The 21,279-nt window shown below is 41.9% G+C and overlaps 1 pseudogene; it reads right to left on the reverse strand.

Annotated features, from left to right (window-relative positions):
- Positions 1-437: 437 nt before the first annotated feature.
- Positions 438-20,998, reverse strand: LOC109487255 (annotated as a pseudogene).
- Positions 20,999-21,279: the final 281 nt, after the last annotated feature.

Below are 21,279 nucleotides of genomic sequence, written 5' to 3' on the forward strand. Positions count from 1 at the left end.
ATACATTCAAAGAACTAGACAGGCACGGTTCTGGATACCATAGCCGCCTCACAATACAGTACTGTATTCCGCCACTCCAGTGTTCCTCTGTGATTGGGTAAAAAATGCAAATTGCATGACTTCTGTCTTCAGCTAGCCGTGACAGAAAAATCTCTCGATCAGTGGTTCGGAGCCCGAGGCTTCGGCCCTGCACACAGCAGACCTAGTGTTGTACCACGCTGCAAAATAGTACAGAATAAAACTGAACTGGACTAACTCTATGTCTGGCTGTGTTTGTGTGTGTTGGTTGATCTCCATGTGTGCTAGTAGACCTGAGTGGGCAGGCAATGGTCCCAGCATGCAGCGCCAAGGAAATCCAGGAAATCTTACGTACATAATATTGTAACCTATTATTGAACAGTCAATAGAATAAAAACACATAAGTCACAAGAAAAGTATGCAAAGAGTTTCTTTATTGAACAGCACATTGCTAAGTTCTGGCACCTGATGACCTGTAAATTTTGAATTGCCCAAAACATTATGTTCACAGTCATAGTGATATCTACATATAGTCTCAAGCCTGTGCTAGGGACAACAGCATGAGGCCCACTTGGCTACTGTGGACAGGTGAAAACCTTTTTGTGTGGTCCCTTAGATTATTTCCCAACAACCGTCTATAGTGGATCTATGGGTACTTCTAGTCCACTGAGTGGCTCTGTTATACAATACATGTACTAGAAATATGTGCTGCTGTATTGAGAATACAATGTACATCAAAATCAATTTAAACGTACAAAACTCTAACCCGACAGTGTTAAACTAGTTACATGTTCAGTAACAATAACGTAACAATCAGTTATTATGAAAAGTTTTTTCTACAACAACAGAACTTCTGTGGACAAACTTGACCTGAACTTTCCACGGCTAGTAATTAACAACTTTGGCAAACCTGCAGAATTGATCTGTTACACTTTTACAGACATACACAGCTTCAGAAACTAAAACTGTTTTCACATACAGAAAGATGCTTGGCTCATACAACTTAGCTCTTTCACCAATGGCACACCTATATATCCAGTACTATGGCGTCTTGATATGACATTGTAACACATCTGAACAACAGATTAGAAACTCTCAATGTGCTCCATGTCCTGGCCTGAACTAGTCTAGTTCTTTCCCTTGCCTTCCCTGCTGTTAGCTGGAGGCTTCCTGTGATGCAGAGGAGCAGAGCTGCCCTCCAGGGCTGGTGAGGATGTGGAGGAGGAGGAGGCTGGTTTTGCCTGAGGAGGAGCGGTCCAGAACAGGGCATTGCTGTGATGCTGGGGCTTTCACCAACCAACCAACAGGAGACAACAGGGACAAAAACAGTGCACATGCAGAACATGGCATGGAGGATCTCAGGCCATATCAAGTCAGTTCCTTGGTTCTTACACTTTTTGTTTCTTGAGAAATCAACATTTTTTAAGGCCTAAAGATGACAAGATAAAAGCATAGGAGTTTGAAGGAAACTTGGATCTTGCTGATTCACCTTGGCACAAACTTAGGCTCCTTTTTTGTGTTGACCTTTCAGATCGGCATTGTCTAGTTTGAACCAAAGAACTAACTTGGCCTGACCCTCCAACCTGTTGTAGTCAGTGGACACACAACACATATGAACAACATGTGTGTGAACAAACTAATGTGTTAACAGTGTTAAAATCACAGTGAAAAACAAGTGGTTTCACTGTAGGTTATTTGGTGTGGTCTAACACATTGTTACACATTGAGCAAGTTTCCCCAGGATTTGTTATAAACATTTGACAGGCAGTTCCTGGCATGGGGACTTGCTTGGTATAGATACAAACAGTGTCTGAATCTACTGCTTCCACAGCACACACGGTTTAACATTTAGATACAAACATATTGAGTCTGAATCTATCAAAACATGAGCCAGTAGTGTGTAAAATAACAGTTTTTGTCAGCAGTGTAACAGCACACACTGTTCAACAAGTGGAATAAATAACAGATAGAACATTGTGAAACATGGTGTTAACAAATCTACTGAGACATGCTTGACTGAGTAAAACAACCAGATACTTGTGTTATCATTATGTGTTCCAACATCACACTTTGGTCAATGTGGTAGAATATCAAATATAAAAGTAATAGATGCACAACTCTCTGACATTGAGTGAACTGCTGAGTTTTTACTGAATTGACAGAAGATTCGTGGCAAACATTGTACTTGGAAATTGGAACAGTGAGGACTTATCCATAGTTGAACATGGTAGTTACACACTGTGTGTGTGAAAAACATACGGCACAGTGGACGGATAGTTCACGTCTGTACTCAGGGTAGGGGAATGTAGGTCTATCAAAACTATCATAAAATACACTTTTTAAAAAGAATTTATTATTACATGCATACATTTTTTGTTAAAATATTCCTCTATACATTGTGTTGTACGTATTGACAGTTTCCTTAAGTTTACACAATGCTAAATGTTTGTGCATTCCTACCCAGTTTGCCACACTGAAGTATCCCTCCATTTAGAAATTTTAAAAATAGAAAAACTGCTTGCTGATTGGTCTATTTGAACGGCTTGGGATGTACCACGACCTGTGCGTGGGGGGGCACCACGTTCCTCTTTTCTGTCATGCGCATCTTCACCAGGTTGGTGAGGGGGATCCCGTTGTGTTTGCTGTGGGATGAATGAAGTTTATTGAGTAAAGAGACTCTTTTTACACAAGCGTGTGTGTTATTCACAGTCGACGTTTCAGTGACCGTCTGTCACCTTCCTCAGGGCAATTCTGACTGGTTCACATTGCACTGCAGCACAGGTGTCGCTGCTATAGATGCATTCCCAAATGTACAATAATTACATATCTACACATGCGTGATTGGATTACAGGGAAATGTATCTACAATGCGTTCCCAAACATGCAGAAGTTGGATATATATACATAATGGTGGTCAGTTATTTAACAGTTACAGAAAACTAGGAACAGAATCCACAAAGCGGTTCCAAATGTACAGAGGTGAGGACACTGGGTAACAAAATGCTTTTCACCATAAGGAAAATATTGTTCTGTACCTGTTGGTCTTGTGGTGTGCGAAGATCGGTTTGTTCCCGCGCCGGTTCAGCTGGTCCTTCTTCTTCCCCCCCTTCCCGTGCACAATGAGCTCTCCCGTTACCGGGTCGACCGTGGTGACCTCGTCCAGGATCCCGATGGCCGCCGCGCGAGTCAGGACCTCCTGAGGCTTCTCACCCAAGTCCGGCTGGGAAACGGACAGAATGGGCAAAATTAAACAAATTACCAGAAAGGTAACATTTGCAAAGCAAATGCATAATGTTTACCTTCACATATGGTCTGCTCTGTTTATTCTTACTCAAACACATTCACATAATTATATGGTGACAGGAGTCTAAATCCCTCCTGCTGTAAAATTGCAACATTTTGTAACCCAACACCAGTTACCCTGGTGACAGACATCTGGTTCTGGTCATTGACCTTTTGTGTCTGGAATGGAAGAAGGAACAGAGCAAAAAGAATATATTTTCCTTCGGTAAACATAATAATCAACATCATCATTGGTATGTTGATGAAGTTTAGACATCCAGGTGATAAAATACACAAAAAAACTGATACTCTAGCAACTGTATAGATTTGAAATCCATCCAGTTGCTTTAAAATCTGTGTCTCTTATGATGTTTTTTTAAGTCCTAGATTAAACACATACGATTCAAAAGGTTCAGCTACAGAAAGTTTCACAAGGTTCAGACAACAACTAGTCAGTGTTATCTGTGCTAGTCCACAGTTAAACTTAGCTAACAGTACAAAGGCTGTGACAAGACTTTGACAGGAGGTTAACCGAGATGATGGTAAAACCTTTGGGAAAACCCTGTGAACACCAAACTGTGCAGTCCGGGCATTATTGTCCTGTCCTTGGTGCTGAAGTTGATGTGCAGTTAAAAACATATCAGCCAGATATCACCCTCTCTGGTCACGATGTGCAGTTTACTCCACAGAACAATCAATTTAACTATTACCATTGAAAATAAAAATCCAAATGTTGGTGAAGTGACAAATAAAATGTAATGCCTTGCAGAACTTTTCCTAACCATTGTGTTTGCTAACCAGTGAGTTTGCGAGGCTAGTGCGGTTGTTACCCCCGTGACTGACAGGCTACCGACCCAAACCGTTCCATCAGGGCCTTCCTCCGGTGATGATGATGATGGTGTGCCCTCCTGCCCCAATGATGATGATGGTGTGCCCTCCTGCCCAACGTACACAGGACCGAGGTCCGACTTCTTCCCATCGTCCACGCTCCGGGACCGGGGGGACTTTGAGCCGGACCGGGAGAGGCGGGATGTTTTCTTCTTCCTGTCAGCTCCATCTGTTGCCATGGTAACAGAGTTATTCTTGGCATCATCCACGCTCCGGGAACGTGGGGACTTCGAGGGGCGAGGGGACAGTCGAGATGATTTAGCTGATTCTGATGCCTTCTTACCAGCTCCATCTGTTGCCATGGTACCAAAGTTCTTCTTCTCATCACCTCCGTCTGTTCCTGTGGTACCAGCAGATGTTGTGGTATCTGTCCCAGAGTTATCACCTCCATCTGTTCCCATGGTAACAGAGATATTCTTGGCATCATCCACACTACGGGATTGGGGGGACTTTGGGCTGGACGGGGAAAGACGGGATGTTTTTCTGGCCGATTTAGCTGATTCTGACGTCATCTTCTTCTTATCATTTCCATCTGTTGCCATAGTGACAGAGTTCTTCTTGGCATCGTCCACGCTCCTGGATCGGGGGGACTTCGGGCCGGAAGGAAAGAGGCGGGATGTCTTTGCTGATTCTGATGTAGCAGATTCTGATGTCATCTTCTTTTCATCAGCTCCATCTGTTGCCATGGTAACAGAGTTTTTCTTGGTACCATCAACACTCTTGGATCGAGGTGATTTTGGGCCAGATGGGGAGGAGCGGGATGTTTGGCCAGCCGCTTTAGCGGATTCAGATGTCTTTTTCTCAATCTTACCAGCTTCATCTGTTGCCATGGTAATAGAGTTCTTCTTGCCGTCATCCACGCTCCGGGACCGGGGGGACTTTGGGGCAGATGGAGAGAGGCGAGGGGAGGGGCGGGATGTTTTGCCAGCCACTTTGGTTGATTCTGATGTTGGGACAGTGGCTTTAGCTGATTCAGATGTCTTCTTCTTCTTCTTACCAGCTCCATCTGTTGCCATGGTACCAGAGTTCTTCTTCTCACCTCCAACTGCTCTAGAGGTATCACTAGGTGTTGTTTTACCTGTCCCGAAGTTGTCACCTCCATCTGTTGCCATGTTACTACCAGTTGTAGCGGTACCTGTCCCCAGGTTGTGTTGTGAGTCCCTGTTGTTTACAGAGGATCCCACGTGGTCCCCAGATGCAGCAGACTCACCGTCTCCTTCACCCCGGGGTTCTAGCAACCCTCCAGGATCACCTTCTTGTGTTTTTCCTTCCGCGCCTACTGCAACACTCTTCTCCTCATCTTTGTCCCCAGTGGCAGGGCTAAGAGCCTTTGGAACTGCTGTGACGTTTTTTGCTGCAGGTCCTGCCTGGGGGGTTTTTGTTGCCTTCTTGATTTTCTTTGCCTTTTTGTTGTTCTTGTTGCCTTTCCCTGATGTTTCAGAGTCAACAAGGTTTTGGTCGCTGGTACTCTGAGACATTGGAGTGCTTTCTTCCGAATATGTTTCTTGAAATTTGTTTGAGACATTGTGAATCTCACCGTTGCTTGAAGTTGTTCCCCAAGTCTCATCTGTAGGGGTTTCTAGGGGTGTCCGCGGCAGACTGTGCCCGTAATCTTGGGTGGGAGTTTCCAGGGGTGTCCATGGTATACTGTGCCCGTCATCGTGATGAAAAGATACCACAGAGTTGAAAGGCACTTGGTATATGGGGGAGGGGGAGAGCAGATCACTCGCAGGGCTAGACTCAAGGGAAACCTGGATAACAGGGGAGAAGTCTGGCTTTTCTCTGTCTAACATGGCAGTGCATGTTTTTCAACACTTCACACATTCAGCTTAAAGGGTGTGGACGTCAGTCGTCAGTGATTGCTGTCTATAGTGGAAAGTAAGAAGTGTTTCTCTGCCATACACTCTGTTATACAGAATGAATGAATGAATGAATGAATGAATGAATGAATGAATGAATGAATGAATGAATGAATGAATGAATGAATGAATGAATGAATGAATGAATGAATGAATGAATGAATGAATGAATGAATGAATGAATGAATGAATGAATGAATGAATGAATGAATGAATGAATGATTATACAATTACACTCTCAACAATATACAAAGTAGGAACTAAGATTGGGCAGAGCCAGATAACTGTTTGCACAAATAGAAAACGGTTACATGTGGGAAAACCCAAGTTCCTTTAGTGTGAAAAAAGTGTTGAAACTTTTCAAAAGCATTTACATTTTAAATCTGTCTACATTTCTAAGTTTGTTTTACATAAAAAAAGTACATGTTTGATAATTCTACATTGTTAATGCAAAATGAGAGTGCCTAAAGACCTGTGCATTTCCAGGTTAAATTTACCGGACAATCAAATTTACCTGACAGGTTTATTTACCTGTGTGGTTACCTGTGTGTTTTCTTTGGACTCAGGTGTTTTTCCTTTGACCTTCCTGGACTTGCTGCGAGATCGCTTTATCTGATTATGAATAAATCAATGCACTGGGTTTGCATTCATTCTGACATTCAACGTGTGCTAGCTTTAGTTTCACCAAGTATTGTTTCCCAATCTTGTGATTTTGATTCAGGTGATGTTTACAAGTATGTGACCCGCTGTGCTTTTCACAAAGAGTTGTGCAAGTTGTATTAACTCATTCTTTTATTTTATCCCACTGGAGATGTGATTTATTCTTTTGATAAAGATGTTGCAATTTTTGCAGTCTTATTTCCAGGTGATTATTACTAGTATGTGTGACTATAATTACACACCAAAGTTGTGCAGATTGTGAAAACCAATTGCTTTACTTTTCCCTGTTGGTACAATGTAAGAAATTGCAGTCTGATTGGTGGTTTTATTGTTTCTTTTCTCTCACACACCTAGCTATAAGTTCAACTCCACTGTCAGAAGGTTTGCAGTGCTTTTGATAACAAATTTCTGCCAGTGCTGTGAGAAACATGGGCAGTGGTTCACAAGATTTACAGAAAATACAAGCAGGTGTACCCCAAAATCTTGAAAATAAGTCTTTGTGTCTTGAACAAAAAAGTGTCATGTTTTGTGCATCTTTCACTCATCTTAACAAAAAACAGACCAGGCCTTGTGGTTGTTTTTGGTCTGAAGAAGCCAATTTTATTATTTTCAAGTTTATTTTGCACAAGACTTTTTTTTCAAGATCTTAGCGTACATGGTCCACCAAGAGAAATGGAAATGTCGAACTTTTCCGCCTTTTCCTCGCTTTCCTTGCGTAGGGGAGGACAGGGTGTCCCCTCCGGGGAGCCAGAGCTTCGAGTTCCACTGGGGTCAAACAGCAGCGGTTAGGAACATGGAAAAACTCTGGTTTGTTTTGCATAACTGGCACACTGCCTTTAGGCACATCACCAGTAAGTACAAGCTGTGTAAGGCTGGACTCTAGGATTTGGTCCACCCACATTTGGTTGGACAATGATGTGTAACAAGTCCAGTGTGGCTCTCCTCAAACACGGAACCTCCGGCTTTACATCCCATAACTGTATAAGGGAGGACATTCCTAACCAAAGCTTAGTGCACTCTGACTTGAGTGAGAAAAAACGTGCAAAGTCTTGTCACAGTCTTTTCAAACCCTACAGCATAACACACCAGCTTCTGTATCTTTATAGCCACTTTGCAGGCGCGCGGTGTGGCAGCAGCTGGCCACATTACACCTAAGACCCTAATATCTGCACATCTAACTGTAAACATTGTTTAAACCTATCTAATGATAATGCCTCTACTGTACTTGGTGGCAGGGAGTGCCATTGTACAATAGTTCTAGGTAAAAACGAGGATTATCTGTATCTGTATAGCCGGTATGACCACCCTTCGGCGTAACACTCCAGCTTTGCAGGCACACAGCGTGGCAGCAGCTGGCTACATTACACCTAACCCTTGAACATCTAACTCTAAACATTGTTTTAAGGTATCTACATATCATTAATGATATCTAATGAGTATTACTCACCTCTCTGGCCAGCACAGCCAGGAAGCAGCCATTGGCCTTGTCTGAAGGTTGAAGCTGCAGGAACTTGTCCTTCCTCAGGTCCGACTCTTTCTTAGACATCATCGGGTGGTATGACCTGGGGGGGGGGAGTAAGGAACGGCCAGGTGAGGGAATGAAAGGGAAAGTGATCTGGAACCAGTTTAACTCAAATGAAGTCAATAAACAGTTGATCTTCTCTTCCACTGGTCTTGACAGGAAAATAGGCACTAGTATGTACAGTACAGCTATATTCTAAACTTGGATTTCAGCACCAAGGACAGTGCCTACATTATATCAAAATAGCAGTGATCTCAAAAGAGCTGAGCTCACTGAAGAGATCTTTCAGTTCAGCAACATAATTTCACCTTCTCCCTGCTGCCTTACTCCATTTGGCACTAAGTTTGTCTTGTTCATGGGGTTAAGTAGCAGGGAAATGTTACATCCAAGCATAAAGAAAGATTTGTGAGAAGTTCTTACTTGAACCTGATCCTCTTGTTCTTATGCAGACTGTTGGCAAACTCCAAAGGTTTCAGCCTGCTATGGGGCAGCCATTTGGCTCTAAATTTGTCTTGTTCATGGGGTTAAGTAGCAGGCTGAAGTTTAATCTAAGTCATCTTTAAAATACTCTCTTACTTGAACCTGATCCTCTTGTTCTCCGGCAGACTGTTGGCAAACTCCAGAGCCTTCAGGATGACTTCTTCATTCTCCTCCTCATAGATGGAGCGGGTCAGGTACACTATCGCATCCAGCTTGGGGACTGGTTGGGAGACACAAGAAAAAATAGATGAGTTCTTTTTATTCAAATTCCTTTTTAACATGAACAGAGACAAGTCATGATGCATTCAAGTTCAGAACTTAAAACAACAGAGAAAATACAAAATCTATATATACATTTCTAATGGAAGTAAGGTACAAAAAGTAGCAATGTATGTGGTGCTCAGAACAGAAGAGATGGAACATAGATGTAGCGTTACTCTTAAAGGCTGAGCTAGTTTGCAGTTGAAACAATTCTGTAGTAATACACAGGATACACATATTCCAAGTGTCATGATTTCATGGTGGACAGGTCACTGCAAAAATAAAGCCACTGCAAACATTTCAAGTTTTCCAGTATGAAACCCCAGAGGGTAAAACTCACATTTGAAAGCGTGCTGCAGCAGCCTGCAGTGATGTCCTGCTAACTCATGAACTCTCTCTGTCTGCAGCGCTTCTTTAGACAGGTCACGCAGCAGGGTCGCATCTACAGGGAGATACAACACAGTCTGTACTGAGGAACTGCACAACACTACCATGCAGTTACACCACCTAGCACCCGAGACTGGTACTACAGCTACAAGATACAGCTTAGGCATCTATCTGCTCCTTGTGAATATAGGCAAGGTACATCTGACTCAATAAAATACATGTAATCTGTGATATGACAGTCTGTACTGAGGCACTTCACTACACTACCATGCAGTTACACCACCTAGCAGGCGAGACCGATACTACAGCTAGAAGATACAGATAGGCATCTTTCTGCTTGGTGTGAATATAGGCAAGGTACGTCTGACTCAATAAAGTAATCAGTGATAGGAAAGACCATACTAATTTCTCATACAGTGTGCTGTCATACAGTCCATATGTAATATTCCTGGGGATGAAATGTGTGTTTGAATTTTCCAGTTTAGATTTTGCTGCACCAAGCATTATGATCTAGCTGGGAACACCTTACATTGCTTACACCCCGTATTCCTATACAATACACCACTGATCACAATAGGAGACATTTCAACTATACAAAAGTCAGTGTTTATTACTAGATGCCTGACCAAGGTGCTGAAAGGAAGGTGTTTCTACTGGCAAAAGAGACCAACCGTGTCTGACGTAATGTATTCCTGATTGTAGCAATGGGAAATTCAATAGCAAACCAGTAAGTTTCATTTGCTCAACCAGACTGGTAAAAATGGTCTATTGCATTGAATGTGTTTAGCACACGTCAAAGCTATTTGTTGTAGACTCAGTGTTGTATATCAGTGTACGTCAGGGTCTGCTGACTAAGTCGCATGTCTCTGATGGATGGATGAATGAATGAATGAATGAATGAATGAATGAATGAATGAATGAATGAATGAATGAATGAATGAATGAATGAATGAATGAATGAATGAATGAATGATTATTTTCGTGTTGTTCGCTTTTTTGGGATGGGTCCCTCCATGTACAAGGTGGAAGGAGCCAATCAAAAATTCATCAAAGTCACAATTTAGTTTTTAACAGTTGGTTATTTTAAGAGTCATATCCATTGTACACTTAAACATATCACATACTCGATGTACATGAATCATTTTGTAGTAAAATATGACATGTTACAAACTGCAACAAAATCTCAGCCCACCTTCTCCTTCATTCATCAGAAAGTCCACAGCGTTGTTGACCCCTGACCTGCTGCAGCGAGGGGTCACCAGGATGACCCTGATGTTCTTGAACTTGGGGTCAGCGGGGTCAAGGTCAAGGAAGTCGTCCTGTAGCAGTCTGACATCTGACAAGATCAGGGTTAAGGTGATGTATGGAGATTCACACTAATGTAGTTTGTCTTTTGGCTTGCATTGAGCAAACTTAATAAGAAATTTAAAACAACATTTAAAAAATTTAAACTCCAAGCAAATCTGTCCTGCCACTTGACTTGCTACATAATGTAACCTAACACCACGGTGTGTCCGCTACAGCACAAGTTACTATGGTGACAGACGTTTGGTCCAATGATTTCCTTCTGCAAATGTTAGTATAATGAGAGGCAAACAGTAGTCACTATAAAAGGTTTTAGGTTAGAGGCAAACAGTAGTCACTACTTTAAGGTGTTATATTTGTTTGGAGAAGAAGAAGGAACAATATGTACGCATAACAAAAAAGGTGTGAACTCCACACGAGAAAAAAGGATACTCTTAATGCTGAGTTTTCAAAATAAGCTCTCAAACTCCTTAAACTTTTCAAGTCTAGGGTGAACAAACATCTGTCTCTACAGTTCCTTAATGTAACCCAAAGTGGTTTGCATGAGCCTTGTTTTGAGGTGAAAACCAAAGGATACTTTTGACGCTGAGTTTCCCCAGGAACCTCTCCACCTCCTGCACGTGCTGCGCCCCGGCCACTCCGCAGGCAAACAGGTTAGACTTGTCCTGGTCCAGGAAGGTCGCGCCGTGGGCGGCCGTGCGCCCCGTTCCCACGTGAGTGTGTAACACGTCCCCCTCTGTCTCCATGATGGTACGAACACCGTGGCACGCAAGGCTGCACGTACGGTCCTGGGGAACGGACATGGAAACATTTGAGTGAAAGCTGGTCTGTGTTGGTTAATTTTCCATACTGGTAAAGTTTAACTTTGATCCAACACAAAAATTGAACTCATCATGAAGTTTCCGTCAAACTCATCATCCTTCATCAGATGAGTGAACCACTCACTGACTTTCCAGAAGCATGATGATGTCAAGAGTGAATCAAAAGTGGCCGGAATCAAACTTCTTTATGAAGACATTGAAAAAAATGTCTTCTGTATTACCAGTAATGTTCTTTCAGCACCAAGGAAAGGAACTACATGTATATACATTTGTAGACTGTATTATAGACTGTCAGTTTATACAATGTTTTCTACCTGTAAGTTTTACCTCTTACACTCCCTTACCTGTAAGACGAGATACCCCTCCTCCATGAGTGGATGCCCCCTCCACATGTCCTTGGTGCTTGCTGGGAAGGCTAACACATCAGCACACAGGGGGTCCAGGTAGTGACCGTACCCCCCTTCTGTTACCCCCCCCCTGTAACACCAGGCACCCCCCTTACCTGTAAGACGAGATACCCCTCCTCCATGAGTGGATGCCCCCTCCACATGTCCTTGGTGCTTGCTGGGAAGGCTAGTACGTCGGCACACAGGGGATCCAGGTAGAAAGTTTTCCCGGTGAGCCTGTCCAGATCTCTCACCTGGTCATACTCCTGTTCACGCAGGTAGCTGATCACACTACGCACACTGGAGAGAGAGATAGGGAAATGATCATAGTTACAACTGGTTAGCAGACATTCTTATTGATGAGTGTGTTGGGTTCTTTTAGGATTGGCACTTGATGAGGCTTACGCAAGAATGTGGTTCCTCATACACAGGCCGCTGGCTTTACTACTAGTATTCGATATGACTACAATCCCTCACAACGACCCTGGGATCAAACTCACTTGTTTTTCACTTTATTGTTTTTCACAAATTCAAACACACATTGGCAGGGAAGGGCACAGATGTGCCTTCCCTAAATTTTGTCAGTTTGTCACAACAATATTTTCTCACATAACTATGATACCAACTGCAAATAAGTGTAAAAAAGGAAATTTTGTGAGTTCCCACCTCTGTTTGAGTATGTTGACCCAGACATGGATGGGCATCGTGGAGCTGGCCTTGTCCTTCTCTCTAACTGTGTCAGGCAGGAGGACCTCCAGGGACAGGGCCTGGTGTTTGATTCTACAGACACAGAAAACAACATTATATCACAACCTTGTTATCTCGGTACTTTGGAGTTCTCTTAGGTTTAGAAGAACCTCCAGGGACAGGGCCTGGTGTTTGATTCTGGGGACACGGACAAAAAATCTTATATCACACTATATTTATGTACTTTGCAGTTAGGTTCAGACCTCCAGTGGCAGGGTATGGTGCTTGATTCTTAGGACACAAAAAAGTAGAAAATGTTTAACATAGTGGTCTACTCTAACAACATACTGCTCTGTTTATTCTTACTCAAACATACTCATATATATGGTGACCAGGCCCTCCAACTCTGTCCTGCCACTTGCTACATAATGTAATCCAACACTACAGGGTGTCTGCTACAGCACCAGTTACCATGGTGACAGCCATACGGACCAGGTCATTGACCTTACTTGTTATGAACAGAAGAAGAAGAAACAGAGCAAAAACAAATTAATGTTTTCCTTCTACAAACTTAAGGTAAACATAACCTGTTACGTCGATGTAAGTTAGACATCCAGGTAATACGATATGCCAAAAAGAAGTTACTCAAGCAACTGGATATGATTTTGGAAACAGTCAGACGTTTCAGCTAGTATCCACTAGCTTTTGTCAGTGACTGAGAGACCAGAGGGGAAATGCAGGTTTATAAGCACTACCTGTTCCTTGCGAGCGCTCCATTGAGTTTGGTTTTGGCCTTCATGAGAGTTTCCTGCACCTCCTTCACAATGGGGATGCTGGGAGTGTTCGGGACGGGCGGCGGCAGGCGGAAATGTCTGTTCATCAGATCACACAGGATCACTGTCACAAGGCTCTGGTCTTCATCTGACTGTGGAGAAACAACAACACAGAAACTGTCATCATCAGGACAGGAGGGACACATGGAAATGTCTGTTCATCAGATCACACAGGATCACTGTCACCAGGCTCTGGTCTTCATCTGACTGGAGAAACAACAACACAGAAACTGTCATCATCAGGACAGGAGGGGCACATGGAAATGTCCGTTCATCAGATCACACAGGATCACTGTCACCAGGCTCTGGTCTTCATCTGACTGTGGAGAAACACAGAAAAGAGCATCATCAGGACAGGAGGGGAGGGGCACACAGGATCACTGTCACCAGACTCTGATCTTCATCTGACTGTGGAGAAACAACAACACAGAAACTGTCATCATCAGGACAGGAGGGACACATGGATCACACAGGATCACTGTCACCAGACTCTGGTCTTCATCTGACTGCATGGAGAAAACACTGTAGGTTCAAAATCCTTCCCAAAGCTCTAACCCTCCCCTGACTGTTAAGTAGTGCTACATAAAAACAGAAACTTTGATGAAAAACAACTTCTCAATGCCTGGTCATCTGACTTAGAACAAGTAAAACAAACAAACAAAAAACTCTCATATGGTCTTTTAAAATTCTGGACCTGGCTTCTTCTCGTACACAACATATAAAAATATAACGTGTACAACATACAACTGTTATATAACATACGATTATCTGTACATCTCTGTACAAAATTATCTTGGAAGAAGGGTCATTGCCCCTCAAGGCATGATTAATGTCTTCCTTACAACAGATTCTCCCGGCATTTAAACACAAGAGAACCTTTTGAATCAGAGTATTACCACGCAGATCATTAATCTTACACCCGTTTCACTTGTATGGAGAAGAGCGTGGTGGGACCTGAATAGCCGAAGGTTTTATGGTCTGAACTTGATGAAGACTGACTGCTGCAGCTACGACAAATCAATTCCTTGGTTCTTACATCAGTGAGTCATCTTTTCTTTCGGGGTTTCATGCAACTTTTCTTAGAAAACCTAGCTCTGCTCTCCAATTCCAACTGCTAATGTTTGTCATATAACTACATGTATGTGGACCTTCATAATCAGCTTACCTGATGTCAAACAAACCACTAAAAGTACATCGGTGAAGGTTAGACATCCACGTAATAAGATATGCAAAAAAACGCAACTGGATATGATTTTGGAAATGGTCAACGATGGCCATTTCCAAAATCATATCCAGTTGCTTGAGTAACTGTTTTTTGGCGCATTAAAGGTACAGACTCTGCTTTCATGTTGATCTTTCAGTTATTCGAAGAACCACCAAATTGACTTGGTATGGCCTAAGCCCATTCTCCACTGCCCATGTAAACCTACCTTCTCTGTACCCCACACAGAGCAGAGGGATGAAAATGCCATTCCGAGCTCTGTTGCCAAGGCAACTTATTTGATCAAGTGGGGATAAATCTTACCCTGAGGGCTGGATATTTATTTTACACTTGGGTTCCTCTTACTTTCAAGGCCTGAATACAATATTCATATAATTATAAGGCCACAGCAATGCAATGTTTTGGTTCTTGGATGAACTGAAATTTCCACAACCTGGCAGATCAACGTGGAGGTGTATATAGATTCTGAGGAAAAGGTCAGAAGAAGTTCAGTCTTTGCATTTTGAAAGTTTTGAATGGTTGAACGTTTTTGTGTGTTCAAAATCATATATTTCTTTTTGGTTAGCAACATTCCATTTAGCTCAAATAATAAAACAACATCACAAACTAAAAAAGGAAACAAAAAACAAACAAAGCTTTCCCGCGTGTGTATAACAGCCTTGGTGACTGCTATAGCATCAGATTCTGGAGAGACTGGCTTACTCTTTTGTTTGTTTGTTTGTTTGTTTTCCTTTACTCTCCCATGATCATGATAATGATCATTCTCAGACTGGCATACTCATTTTCACCTGAGCAAAGTGAAGAAAGTTTTATAAAGTGCCTTTCCCAAGGGCGCAAGGTCAGTGACTTGGCAAGATTTGAACCCGGGACCTCTTGGTTCTGAGCCGAATACCTTGTTGTTATGCCACACAACCCCACTCTTCATACATACATTACAGCAGTGATCAGATGGCTCACACATTGCCATGGCAACTCACCATGGTAACCAAGCCGCCACCCGGAGCCTGTGGCAGCCCCTGTATGACCTGTTACTGACCGGCTCTCGACCAGGGTTAATCTCTTTAACATTACACACAGTTCACTGCTCTACGGGTCATTCTCTGTGGGTGTTTTTACGGACTGATCTGCTACAGTGTGCGGCTACTGTAATGCTATTTGTTGGTTCTCAGATCTAATAAAATTAAACTGAACAGTCAGTGAGGTAAACAGTGAGATCCCAAAGGGAAAATTCTGAATGATAAACAGATTTTGAAGGAGTAGCAAAGAAGGTTAAAAATCAAATTGTCTTTTAATCTCCTTAGAATAAATAATACACTGTGGCTTAGCCAAACAGTTACTTCAGTGTGATCAAAGCTAGATTCAATGTTCAAGGTAGAAAATAAGTCTGTTTGATAATTTCTAAACTTACCACAGGATGTTGGATGAAGAACCCGCTCTCTACCAGGACTGTCTCAATCAGCTGCTGAACTGAGGATTCAAAAACAAAAACTTAGTTTAGTACAGTAAACTACTTACCAGAGGGCTTGTTGGAAATCACATGGAAAAGAAGAACAATAACATGTGACGACTTTTAATTTGTCCAAAGAGGAAAGCAGTCCTTTATAGAATTTTTTTGGCTAACTTTAAAGAGCTCCCTTCTTTAATAATTGTAGAAGTGATGGGTTTAGATAGAAATGAATTTCCATCATATTTGAAGTGCAGTCAATTTACAAGTTGTATGAGCAAAAAAAGCCATGTTAGACTACTGGACCCTGCCAATTGCACTCCAGAAAACAATTGCTCGTCTGGAAATTGTGGGTATTTCCGAACCTCATGATTTTACCATTGACTGGTCAGGACACTTTCTTTGTACTACCAAAGGTCAGCCGCATCTAATGGAGTCCCGGGTTCTTAGAACATGTCTTTTCTGATGCTAATGTCTGACCTCTTCACACTTTGGAAAATACTTCGTTTCTCCTCTTTGGAAAAACATCAAAGAAAATATTTCTGTGAGAATTTGTGCTCTTCTTATTTCAAGTCTAATGATATTCTTGAACATGGAAGAAATGTTTAATCTTTGTACAAAGATGGTAGATTATAATAGAAAAATGCTGACCAAACAATGCACTAAAAAAGTTTCAGGAAACTTTTTTTTATCCTAAGATCAAAAAGGAACATTCAGGACAAAAGAGATTTGAGTTTCTGCATAATTCAGCAACTTTTAAAAAGGTTTTCTCTTAAAGCTTCAACCAGGTCCTTCTGAATACCCTAGAGTCCATACTTGATGCTTAATGTGCTGCTTCAAACCTTTTTTTTTATACCCCAAGAAGAACAATTTACAAAGCTGTAGCCTGTTCTGCTTGAACAACTGCAACTCCAGGGAAAAAATCGGAGTGTCAATGGGGGCAGCTTTGATGGGGAGTACCTTGGAGTCGATGCTTGATGCTTAAAAGACCATGCTTGTACATGTACTATAAAATCACCCAATAAATTGCTGCTTGAAACCTTTTTTTAAACCCCAAGAAGAACAGTTCACAGAGCTGTAGCCAGTTCTGCTTGAACAACTGCAACTCCAGGGAAAACGGAGACATTAAAACTGTTTACACTGCACTACATTAGGTCCAACAAAAGGCCGTTTTACATCAGGGCAGGACAAAGGGAGACAACTGGACAAAGACAAACTCTTCACTTGTCATGAAAGGGGGCAGCTTTGATGGGGAAACCATTGGAAAATATTTATGTAGAATTGATGCACCATCTGACAATGTTTTGCCAGTAAATTGTGTGTCAACATACACGTACTTAGGCCACAGCAACTAATGTGACTTGTGGGTTCTCAGAATTACACACACACACAAAAAGAATTCTAAAATGATAGATCAACATAAAAAGTGGGAGTCTAAAGGGAAAATATGACTACTTAAATTGGTTCACATTTTCAGTCAGAATTTAGTCTTCCTCCCAGCCCTATATCTACCAAGTCCTTAAGCTCTTCCAAACATTTTAATTCAAAGATGTCTGACAGCCAAGGAAATAAATTTATGTGGCCTTTATTATCAGTAAATGTTATTACAGAGTACAAATGTTATTCCATTCATCTAAAAGGTTTTTCATTCATCTAAATGTTTTTCCACTCATGTGAAATGTTTTCCACCAATTCATGAGCGTCCAGCCGTGCAGGAAGCATGTTTTACAGAACAGATGGTGGATAAACAGTTGTACTGAACAAACCTGTACAGAAGTGGCTGAAAGCCTGTTTGACAGTGAAGTGTCTCTGATCACCCACTCCAGGCTGGGGTTATGGAAACAACCATTACAGGAGCCACGGGAGTTCAGTCCTGAGCAGGCCACTTACTTGTATAGGATGATCATGACAGAGCCTTTTTAACCTCCTTCTTCAGAGTCTGACTTGTAGTTATACTTTGCAACAAATAGATGAACTTTGTTCAAAGCTTTAAGGACAGTCTCCTATTGGGATTAATACTTTAAGCTCATGGGCATTAAAAAAAAGCCTGGGGGGAGTTTTTACTACCAGCTCTCGGTATTACTAAATTAAATGGAAAAGGTGTTGGATTGCTGCTTGAAGAAGTGTTCACATGTTATTACGCTAAAAAAACGTGAATCTATCAGGTTTTTGTTTATGTCATCTTAAACTTGATTAGTTGCCTTGGTTTGTTTATCTTTACCTGATATGTACCTAATTATGTTTTTCCTGCATTAGAAATTAAAAAAGACTGTTTCTATTGTACTTGTTTCTATTGAGTGTAGCAAAGGCAGAGTTGTAAGTTCTAGGGGTTGGGGCTTTTTGAAGAAAACATGTACTTAACACTTAACAGTTGTGAAGGGCAGGTAAGTTGTAGGGGTTGGGGATTTTTAAAGAATAGTTCAGGTAGTCACACTTGAGTGTGGTGAAGGCCAGGCCAGAGACTCGAGGCTTTTCAATTTTTTCCTGAATAAAAGATTTTTCAAGAGAAGTCGGATGTTGTACTCACACTAGTTGAGTGTTGTGAAGGCCAGGTTGTAAATAATGTAGGGTTTAAGGATTATTAGAGTGTTGTACTCACACTTGAGAGTGGTGAAGGCCAGGTTGTAAGTTTCCCGTTTGGTGACGTCGTCCCTGAATGGGATCCTGGGTACCTCCCCGTCCCCTCTCCTGGCATACCTGATCACCTCCTTATCCCTGTCCACCTTCGGCAGGAGGCTCTCAAACACCTGAAGTGTTATAAAACGAAAGTTTACAGACATGTAGAGAACTGGACACATAGTACACAATTTACAAACCATTACATTATGTACAAGAAGATGTACAGAAAGATGTATCGTCTAAAGGTACATTGATGCTAGGCTCAAAAAGGATTTTAGACTCGTTTTCTTGTACAGTATCATAATGTGTATTGCCTAAGTCTACATTTGTAGATGTGTATACTGTATAATAATTGTAATATGTTTTACTGTATAATTCATTCCTTTTATGGTAGAATTTGAATGTATTTTATCTTAGATTATAATTTACTTATTTGTGTTCAATTAATTATGTTTTTGGGCATGATTTTGCAAATATAATAAAGACTTTTATTATTAATCAATTATACCATTAAATGATACAATACACATACCTGGCTGGCGTAGATGTAGACCTGGTGTGAGTAGTCCACGGCAGGTTTAGATGAGGGAAGGACGTTAGGCAGACTGTGGGCTCGCAGCTCTGTGGGAGAGTGTCTGTGCAGGATGTTATCTGTCACGTCAAAGTTCCTCTGAAGTTTTCCCTTCGCAAAATCCATTGTGAAACTTGGCTTCTGAGTCTGTGAGAACTCTCACAAAATGATGACGATGTTGCTTGTTGAATCGTTCAACAGTTAGCAGAGCACTTCTGAACGTCCAAAAACTCTGTTTCTGAATCTGTGAGCTCTCACAAGATGACAATAATCAGGTGCTTGTAGAATCCTTGTTAGCAGAACACTTCCAAGCGTCAACAATCTCTGAAATTCTGACAAAGTTCCTCCTTCTAGAATTGTTGTTGGCAGGCTCAGTTTCCACAAAATTCTCCCCACTTTTCTAAAACAACAACGATGATGTTGCTTGTAGAATTGTCGTTAACAGTTCCTCAGCGATTCCACAGTTACGTCCACAAACGTCTGAGAAGACGACGTTGTTATACTTGTAGAACTGTAGTCTGCAGGGTGCTCACACCCCAGTGTTAGTCCACGGGTTCTGGTCTAAACATCTGACGTCGTTCGTCGGCCCTGCAGTCAGGAAGCAGACAATTGAATCAGCGTCAGTCACCATTTGCATAACCCTGTTAGGGTGAACACACAGTGGATGTATGTAATGCAGGCCACGGGAGCGCTAGCTGCCAAAAATAGCACGGAAACAAACCTTTCAGATTCAGCAACCACCTCAAAACTGGAAACGAGTCTGTATCCAAGTCGGGAAAGGTTTTTAACTCAACATTCTGTCACGACTTCTCTTCAAGACCACACAGTGAATATAATGCTGGTGGAACAGTTATTGTAGTGGCTGCCAAAAATTATATAGCAGGAAGTACGTTCTCCATTTACCTTTCAAATTTCAAGTGAAAGCTCTCTGTGTTGATGGAATCCATAGAATCTGATGTAAAATTTGTGCTTTGTTCCAACACAAAGAAATTTTAACTCACCATGAATTTTCCGGGTTCCAGAAAGCCAGAGTGCAGTGAATCAGATCACATTGTCAAGGTCAGCGATTATCAATGACTGAAAATTTGCAGTGAGTGCTTTCTATGCTCAAATTTTACACTTAACCTTTCAAAATTCTAAATTCTTCAACCACCATGAAGCAGAGAAAAAATGTATGACTAGGAAAAACAAGATTTTGCCTCCCTCTCAAGAACACAACAGAATATAGCTAGCATCACGCTCTAGCCCATTAACTCTGTGGATTAACTCTCTCTCTCTTCACCACAAATTCCAGTAATCCCCAAGCAAATTTTTTAGTGGCTACATTAAATGACACTGTTTCAAATTGGCAAGGTAAAATCCTATACGCCACAGTAGTTTGGCCGGCAAAACTACAAAAAAGACAGAAAAAAATCCCAAAAATCACAAATCACATCAAATATTATACCTCTGCGTAGAGTAAGCTTAAGCATCCTCTGTTATCCTGATCCCAGCAGCAGTGATCCCTGTCCTGACTCTAGGGGGACCAGAATGATTGTCTCCACACTGCGTGAGCTCACAGGGAGAAACAATAGGGAGGGAGGGACCCTGGCACAGCCTACATGCCTCATGTCGTCATGCCGACAGACTCATGCATATACAGGGCACTTGTTGCTAGGGCAGAAGTAAGGCTATAACTCGGTTGGGAACACTGCAGTATGTTTTGTTCAACATTTCTATTAACCCTTGTCCTGCTGGCATTCCTGGCGCAATATTTTTCAATAATTTCATGTCTTAATTAGATCATAGACCCCCAAATTTGCCCTGCAGTGGCATAGTTACTTCGGATCCGCATTCGCTGCGTTTCGCTGCGGTGTGATGCGTTGCAAGAGAAATACCCCCAAATCGTACCTATACAGGGTGTCATATAGATGGTACTTTATGTGCAGAACAACAATTGTTGTGCTCCGCAGGACTAGGGTTTTAACTGAGATTTACCACATTTGCGGAGGGATTGACAATCGCCTTCTAAAGATGTCAACCTGAGGACACGAC

Source organism: Branchiostoma belcheri, unplaced genomic scaffold (assembly GCF_001625305.1).
Source record: "Branchiostoma belcheri isolate BF01 breed outbred unplaced genomic scaffold, Haploidv18h27 scaffold87, whole genome shotgun sequence".
NCBI classification, from domain to species: Eukaryota; Metazoa; Chordata; class Leptocardii; order Amphioxiformes; family Branchiostomatidae; genus Branchiostoma; species Branchiostoma belcheri.